Below are 9,343 nucleotides of genomic sequence, written 5' to 3'. Positions count from 1 at the left end.
AGGGGGGTCGCTTCAGAGGCGGTGAAGCAGGTCTGCAGATGTCTGTCTTTCTCTCCCCCTCTCTGTCTTCCCCTCCTCTCTCCATTTCTCTCTGTCCTATCCAATAATAACTATAACAATAAAACAACAAGGGCAACAAAGTGGAATAGATAAATAAAATAAAATTTTAAAAAGACGGGTACAATTCCACAAAATATTCACACCGCCAGAACTCCATATCCCATCCCATCACCTGTTAGCTTTCCCATTCTTTAACCCTCTGAAAGTATTGACCCAAGGTCATTGTGGGATGCAGAAGGTGAAAGGCCTAGCTCCTGTAATTGCTTCCCCGCAGAACATGGGCATTGACAGGTGAATCCATACTCCCAGCCTGCCTCTTTTTTTTTCCCTACTGGAGCCGGGTTCTGGAGAAGCAGAGCTCCAGGACACAGTGGTGGGAAAGTCTGGTTGGAAACGTGGTAGAATCTGGAACCTGGTGGCTGAAAAGAGAGTTAACATATAACCAAACAAAATTTTGACTAATCATGAACCTAAAGGCTGGAATAGTGCAGAAGAAGAGTTGGGGGGGGGTTGTCCATTTTGAAGATTGCTGGTAGGTGTATTTTAGTTTCATTACAAAGGGCCTGTGGCTATACTAGGGTATTTTTTGTTTGTTTGTTTGTTTGTTGTTTCCCTAAACCTGAAATGATATATAGGTGGATCCAAGTTATTGTCTGGGGAGATGATGTCATGGCTGGAAAAAGGACCAGAAATCTGGATTAGGGAAGAAAGCAGCTCCCAAATATGGGAAAGGTGTATAAATATTGTTGACTGTTAGCCCCATTGATTTGATGGGATTTGGGGTCCATATTCAGCTTAGGAGCCTATGTGACCTCTGCATCCCTGTAAATCTGAGCTCACATTGTGTGGTCATGAGAAGGAACATTCCAAGCTTTCCCAATATCAGGATCCATCTTCCTCAGGTGTAGCATAGAGTATGTTGTGCAGCTTCTCTTCAGAGATGAAACATTCTCTACCATTGTGGATCCCAGTTGAGGGCAAGGTCCTATGGGGCCCCACAAAGGGGTCTATTGTGTTGTTCCTGATAGAAATGACATGTAACAATGGAGAGAGGGATTTATTCGAGGTCTGAGCCCATCATGTCTGTTTGGAAATCTCAGGACTCCCTGAATAGGGCCCCAGTTGATGGGGTGTCCTGATAGTGACTAAAAAATCATCCTTAAAATATGCTAGTCTCTTGTGCTTATTCAGCTTTTGCAGTCCTTGTATTGATAAGGTTAGCTTTGGAGTGAGTGAAGGAAGTGTAATAGGAAGTAGGTGAGGAGGGTATCTTAGTCTAAGTAGACACTATTTCATTATGAACTTAATACTGACTCATTGTAGATTATTGCATACTTTTGATTTCAGGTATATATTTTGCCCTAATTTATGGTACATGTGAACATATGGTGTGTCTCATGAGACATGGTCTCTATCTAGGCTCTGGCACTTTGTTAGGAAGTGAACAACCTGTAATGGAATTAGAAATGCCTGTGAAAGGAAAGATTTCACCCAAGTAATGAGGGTGAAGGGTTGACATTCCATGTCTGACTTCTCTGGACACAGTCTGAAGTGAAGCATGCTGTGGTGGTACTCATTGCTTTGATTAGTTTCAGATCAAAAAATGCAAAATCATTAGGTATGAATTGAGAGAAGCATTCAAGAAAGTGAGCCCTACCCTAGAATTTCCAGGACTGGGGAGAATATAAACTTTCTAGAGGAAGCACGAGGTTCTTGCTGTCTTAGAGTTTAAGAAGACAGTAGGTAGTTATTGCTATAATCACATTATTTGGCAATTGGGTTAACTTTGAAAAATCTCTTTGTTAGGATTTGTTGTATCACAAACAATATCCCCATGATTTATGTCCTTTGGCATTATTTGTGTATATCTGTGCCACAGTTTGCTTCTGTTCTTCCTGGTCTAAGCTTTTAAGAGAATGAACATATCAAACTAAACCTATGGTCTGTGCATTAAAAATTTTGAGACATTCATTCAATGTTCCCCTCTCATATTAATTAAACAGTGATTTATATGACTACAAATTCATAGGAGTGTAATAAACACTGTTCCCATCATCAAAAGACTCTGTCCCATTTCATCCCCTTCACCCCCTTCTGTGCTCCCTGAAGCTGAACATCCACCCTCATCCTCATCCCAGGATTTTTACTTTGGTGACCTACTCCAAGCTCAGTCAAATCCTGCTTTGAATTTCCCTTTCTGTTCTTCTTTCTCAACTTCTGTTTATGACTAGGATCATCCCATACTTGTCTTTATCTTTCTGACTTAGCTCACTTAACATAATTCCTTCTAGCTCCATCCAAGATGGGTCAGAGAAGGTGGGTTCATTGTTGTTAATAGCTGCATAATATTGCATTGTGTATATAAACCAGAGCTTTCTCAGCCACTCATCTGTTGTTGCTTACAGGTTTTAGCTATTACAAACTGTGCTATGAACATAAGTGTACACATATCTTTTTGGTTGGGTAATGTGGAATCCTTGGGGTATATCACTAGGAGAGGAATTACTGAGTCACAGGGAAGGTCCATGTTTAGCCTTGTGAGAGTTCTCCAGACTACTCTCCACAGAGGTTGGACCAATTTACATTCCCACTAGCAGTGCAGAAGGGTTCCTATGTCTCCACAGCCTCTAGAGCATTTGTTGCTGTTATCATGTTTGATGTGTGCATTATCACAGGGGTGAGTTGGTATCTCATTGTTGTCTTTATTTGCCTTTCTCTGACAATCAGTGACCTGGAGAAATTTTTGCTGTGTTTGTTAGCCTTTTGGATCTCTTCTGTAGTGAATGTTCTGTTCATGTCCTCTATGCATTTTTGAGTGGGGTCATTTGTTTTCTTTTGTTTGTTTGTTGAGCACTTTGTATATTTTGGTTATTAGTCTCTTGTCTGATTTATGACATGTGAAGATTCTGTGAGGGGTTTCCTTGTCTGTGTGATAGTTTCTTTGGCTGTGAAGAGCTTTTCAGTTGATATAGTCCAATTGATTTTGTTTTGCTTTAGTCTTCCTTGCAATTGGGTTTGTATCATCAAAGTTGTCCTTGAGGTTTAGTTGGGAAAGTATTCCACAAATGTCTTCCTCTAAGTAGTGGATAGTTTCTGGTCTACTATCCAGGTACTTGATCCTTTTGGAGCTGATTTTTGTTTCTGGTGAGATAAGGTGGTTCAGTTTCATTCTTCTGTATGTTTCCACCCAGTTTTCCCAGAACAATTTACTGAAGAGAGCTTCCTTCCTCCATTTAATACTTTGGGCGCCCTTATTAAAGATTAGATGTCCATAGGTGTGGGTAGTTGTGGGCTTTCAATTTTGTTCCACTGGTCCTGTGCCTATTTTTGTTTCAGTACCAGGCTGTTCTGATGATGAAGGCCTTGTGAAATAGTTTGAGATCTGGGAGTGTGATTCCTCCATTTCTGTTTCTTTTCCTCAAGATATTTCGGTGATTCTAGCTGTTTTCTGGTTCCGGATAAATGATTGTAGTTTTTTTTCTATTCTCTTAAATAATTTTGGTGGATCTTTGATTGGTATCACATTAAAATGTATATGGCCCTTGGGAGAATATTCATTCTGGTAATATAAATTCTTCCAATCCATGAGCATGGATGTCTATCCATTTCCTGGTATTATTTTCTATTTCCTTCAATAATGACTCACAGTTTTCAGTACAGAAGTCTTTAACTTCTTTTTTTTTTTCAATTTTATTTATTTCCCTTTTGTTGCCCTTGTTGTTTAACATTGTCATGATAATTTAAATTCTTTGGTCATGTTTATACCTAGGTATTTTATTGATTTAGCTGCAACAGTGAATGGGAATCATTTCTGGATATCCTTTCCTTCCGATTTAGTGTTTGCATAGAGAAATGCCACTGATGTTTGTACATTGATTTTGTAGCCTGACACTTAGCTATATTACCTAGTAACTTCCAGTAGTTTTCTGCTGGATTCTTTAGGCTTTTCTATGTATACTATCATATCATCTGCAAATACTGAGAGCTTCACTTCTTCCCTTCCAATATGTGTTCCTTTGATTTCTTTCTGGTGCCTGATTGCTATACAAGAACTTACAATATTATATTGAAGAGTAATGATTATAATGGACAGCCCTGTCTAGTTCCTGATCTGAGGGGGAATGATTTCAGCTTCTGTCCATTGAGTACAGTGTTTACTATAGGTTTGCTATATATAGATTCTACTATCTTGAGGAATTTCCCATAGATTCCCATTTTTTGTAGTGTTTTGAGCATGAATGGGTATTGTATTTTGACAAAGGCTTTCTCTGCATCTATTTTTTTGTTTTTAAAATTTTTATTTATAAATAGGAAACACTGACAAAAAAACATAAGAGGGGTACAACTCCACACACTTCCCACCACCAGAACTCCGTATCTCATCCACTTTCCTGATAGCTTTCCTATTCTTTTACCCTCTGTTAGTATGGACCCAGGGTTATTATGAGGTACAGAAGGTGGAAGGTCTGGCTTCTGTAATTGCTTCACCACAGAACATGGGTGTTGGCAGGTCTATCCATACTCCCAGCCTGCCTCTTTCTTTCCCTAGTAGGGCAGAACTCTGGGGAAGTGGAGCTCCAGCACACGTTGGTACGGTCATCTGCCCAGGGAAGTCCAGTTGGCATCATGGAACTTGGTGGCTGAAAGAGGAGTTAACATATAAAGCCAAACAAATTGTTGACTAATCAGAAACCTAAAGGATAGAATATTGCAGATCAAGATTTGGGGGTCTTTGTTCTGAAGATAGCTAGTAGGTCTATTTTAGTTATATTCCAAAGGTCCCATGACTATAAAAAAAATAGTATTTTTTTCTTTTTTTTTAAATTTTTTATTTAAGAAAGGATTAATGAACAAAACCATAAGTTAGGAGGGGTACAACTCCACACAATTCCCACCACCCAATCTCCATAACCCACCCCCTCCCATGATAGCTTTCCCATTCTCTATCCCTCTGGGAGCATGGAACCAGGGTCATTGAGGGTTGCAGAAGGTAGAAGGTCTGGCTTCTGTAATTGCTTCCCCGCTGAACATGGGCGTTGACTGGTCAGTCCATACTCCCAGTCTGCCTCTCTCTTTCCCTAGTAGGGTGTGTCTCTGCAGAAGCTGAGCTCCAGGACACATTGGTGGGGTCTTCAATCCAGGGAAGCCTGGCCAGCATCCTGGTGGCATCTGGAACCTGGTGATTGAAAAGAGAGTTAACATACGAGGCCAAATTGTTGAGCAATCATGGACCCAAAGCTAGGAATAGTGGAGAGGAAGTGTTAGGGAGGTACTCACTGCAAACTCTAGTGTACTTCTGCTTTCAGGTATATATTTTGCAGTAGTTTATGGATACGTGTGAACATAGCTCTCTCTCACAGAAACTGGTGTATATCTATATCTGGGACTTTGTTAGAAAGTGAACCACCTGAGATGAAATTAGAGTGTACTATAAATGGAAAGGTCTCACCTGAGTAATGAAGCGGAAGGGTTGTCATTCCACATGTGAAGTCTCTGGACACAGTCTGAGGTGAAGCATGTTGAGGTGGCAATCGTTGCATTGTTTAAGTTGTGATCAGCGAATTCAATATTATTTGGTATGGATTGGGAGACGCATACCGGAAAGGGGGCCCTATCCAAGGGTTCCAGGACTGAGGGAAGTAGGGGCTCTATAGTGGAGATGTGAGGTTCCTGCTGTCTTAGGGTTCAAAAAGACAATAGATAGTTAACGTTATCATCACATTATTTGGTAATTGGGTTAACTTTGAAAAGTCCTTTTCTTAGGGTTTGCTATACAGTATCCAGTATCGTGTATATAGCTGTGCTATTGGAGGCTTCTGATCTACTTGGTCTAGGCTTTTGAGAGAGTCTGCATATCAAATACACAGCCTATATATTAAAAAGATTCAGTTTGTGTTTTGAGAAACTTTGAGACATACAACTGATTTCCCCCCTCTCATATTAATTAACTACTGATTTATATGTCTACATTTTGCCAGGAGTGTACATAAATACCATTCCCACCACCAAAAGACTGTGACCCATCCCTCCCACCCACTCCCACCCCCCACTGGCCCAGGAAGCTGCATGTCTACCCCTCACCACAGGGTTTTTACTTTGATGCCCTACTTACAATTTGATAAGGTCCTGCTTTTAGTTTCCCTTTCGATCTTCTTACTCAACTTCTGTTGATGAGTAGGATCATCCGACTTCATCTTTCTGACTTAGTTCACTTAACATAATTGCTTCTAGCTCTGTCCAAGATGGGTCAGAGAAGGTGGGTTCATTGTTCTTGATAGCTGCATAGTATTCCATTGTGTATATATGCCACAGCTTTCTCAGCCACTCATCTGTTGTTGTGCACCTGGGTTGCTTCCAGGTTTTAGCTATTATGAATTGTGCTGCTATGAACATAGGAGTACACACCTCTTTTTGGTTGGGTGTTATGGAGTCCTTGGGGTATATGCCCAGTAGAGGAATTACTGGATCATATGGAAGGTCCATGTCTAGCCTTTTGAGAGTTTTCCAGACTGTTCTCCACAGAGGCTGTACCAATTTACATTCCCACCAGCAAGGTAAAAGGGTTCCTCTGTCCCCACATCCTCTGCAGCATTTGTTGCTGCTGTCCTTTTTTGATGTATGCCGTTCTTACAGGAGTGAGGTGGTATCTTAGTGTTATCTTAATTGCATTTCTCTTACAATCAGTGACCTAGAGCAGTTTTTCATATGTTTGTTAGCCTTTTGGATCTCCTCTGAGGTGAATGTTTTGTTCATATCCTCTGCCCATTTTTGGATGGGGTCATTTGCTTTTTTGATGATAAGTTTGCTGAGCTCTTTATATATTTTGGTGATTAGTGTCTTGTCTGATGTCTGGCATGTGAAGATCTTCTCCCATTCTGTGAGGAGTCTCTCTGTTTAATAGTTTCTTTGGATGTGCAGAAGCTTTTCAATTTGATGTAATCCCATTGGTTTGTTTCTGCTTTAGTCTTCCTTGCAATTGGGTTTGATTCATCAAAGATGTCCTTGAGGTGTAGGTGGGAAAGTGTTTTACCAATGTTTTCCTCTAAGTATTTCATTGTTTCTGGTCTGACATCTAGGTCTTTGATCCATTTGGAGTTGATTTTAGTTTCTGGTGAGGTAAAGTGGTTCAATTTAATTCTTCTGCATGTTACAACCCAGTTTTCCCAGTACCATTTATTGAAGAGAGTCTCCTTTTTTCCATTTAATCCTTTGGGCTCCCTTATCAAAGATTAGATGCCCATAGGTGTTGGAATTTATTTCTTTCAATTCTGTTCCACTGGTCTTTGTGCCTATTTTTGTTCCAGTACCATGCTGTTTTGATGATGATGGCTTTATAATATAGTTTCAGGTCTGGGAGTGTGATGCCTCCATTTCTGTTTCTTTTCCTCAAGATGGTTTTGGCAATTCTAGGTGTTTTTAGGTTCCAGATAAATGATTGTAGTGTTTGTTCTTTCTCTTTAAGAAGCTTGGTGGAACGTTGATGGGTATTGCATTAAATTTGTATATGGCTCTGGGGAGAATATTCATTTTGATGATATTAATTCTTCCAATCCATGAGCATGGGATATCTTTCCATTTCTTGGTATCAGTTTCTATCTCCTTGAGTAGCGACTCATAGTTTTCAGCATACTAGTCTTTCACTTCTTTGTTCAACTTTATTCCTAGGTATTTGATTGATTTTGCTGAAACAGTAAAGGGGAGTGATTTCTGGATGTCTTCTTCTTCAGATTTAGTGTTTGCATAAAGAAATGCCACTGATTTTTGTACATTGATTTTGTAGCCTGATACCTTGTTATATTGCCTAATAACTTCCAGTAGTTTTCTACTGGATTCTTTAGGACTTTTTATGTATACTATCATATCATGTGCAAATAATGAGAGCTTGACTTCTTCCCTTCCAATCTGTATTCATTTGATTTCTTTCTCTTGCCTGATTGCTATGGCAAGAACTTCCAATACTATGTTGAAGAGTAACGGTGACAGTGGACAGCCCTGTCTAGTCCCCGATCTGAGGGGGAATGCTTTCAGCTTCTGTCCATTGAGTATGATGTTGGCTGTAGGTTTGCTATATATAGACTCCACTATCTTGAGGAATTTCCCATCTATTCCCATTTTTTGTAGAATTTTTAGCATGAATTTGTGTTGGATTTTTTCAAAGGCTTTCTCTACATCTATTGAGATAATCATGTGGTTTTTGGCTTTGCTTTTATTGATGTGGTGAATGACATTGACTGACTTACAGATGTTGAACCAGCCTTGCATTCCTGGGATGAATCCCACTTGGTCATGATGATCTTTTTGATATGTTGCTGTATCTGTTTGGCCAAGATCTTGTTTAATATTATGGCATCTATGTTCATCAGAGGTATTGGTCTGTAGTTTTCCTTTTTTGTTCTGTCCCTATCAGCTTTTGGTATCAGGGTGATACCTCAATTTATCCCAGGGATGCAATGCTGGTTCTGTATATGTAAATCAATCAGTGTGATCCACCATATCAATAAACACAGAGAAAGCCTTTGATAATGGGAAAAGATGGAAAATTCCTTGATCTAGTATACTTCATATACAGCAAACCTACAGCCAACACCTTACTCATTGATGAGAAACTGGAAGTTTTCTCCTCAGATCAGGTATTAGACATGGCTGCCCACTATCACCACTACTATTCAATATAGTATAGGAAGTTTCTACCATGGCAAACAGGCAATAGCATGGATGAAAAGGATAAAAATTAGAAGAGAAGAAGTCAAACTCTCACTATTTGCAGATGGTATGATGGTATACATGATATAAATAGAACAACCTAAAGAATCCATCTGGAAACTCTGAAACATTGTCAGGCAATATAGTAAGTAGTCAGGCTACACAATTAACTCACAAGATTTAGTGATATTCCTCTACGCAAACAGTAAATTAGAAAAAAAATATATCTGGAAATCAATCCCTTTTACTACTGCAACAAAAACAAAATATATAGGAATAAAATCAACAAAAGAAGTGAAAGGAAACTGAAAATAATTAGTCAACTAAGGGAAATACAACATTTCTACAAAGAAGAAGAAATATATTCCATGCTCTTGGGTTGGAACAGTTAACATAATCAAAATGTTTATTCTACTCAGAGCCGTACACAAATTTAATGCCACTCTCATCAATATCTCATCCAGTTCTTTAGGAGAATAGAAGTAAAGTTACAAATATTTATCTGGAACCAGGAAATGCCTAGAATTGCCAGAATAACCTTGAGAAGAAAGAAGAGAATTGAACACATCACATTCCCAGA

Source organism: Erinaceus europaeus, chromosome 10 (genome assembly GCF_950295315.1).
Source record: "Erinaceus europaeus chromosome 10, mEriEur2.1, whole genome shotgun sequence".
Classification (NCBI taxonomy): domain Eukaryota; kingdom Metazoa; phylum Chordata; class Mammalia; order Eulipotyphla; family Erinaceidae; genus Erinaceus; species Erinaceus europaeus.
This window is presented reverse-complemented; position numbering follows the sequence as displayed.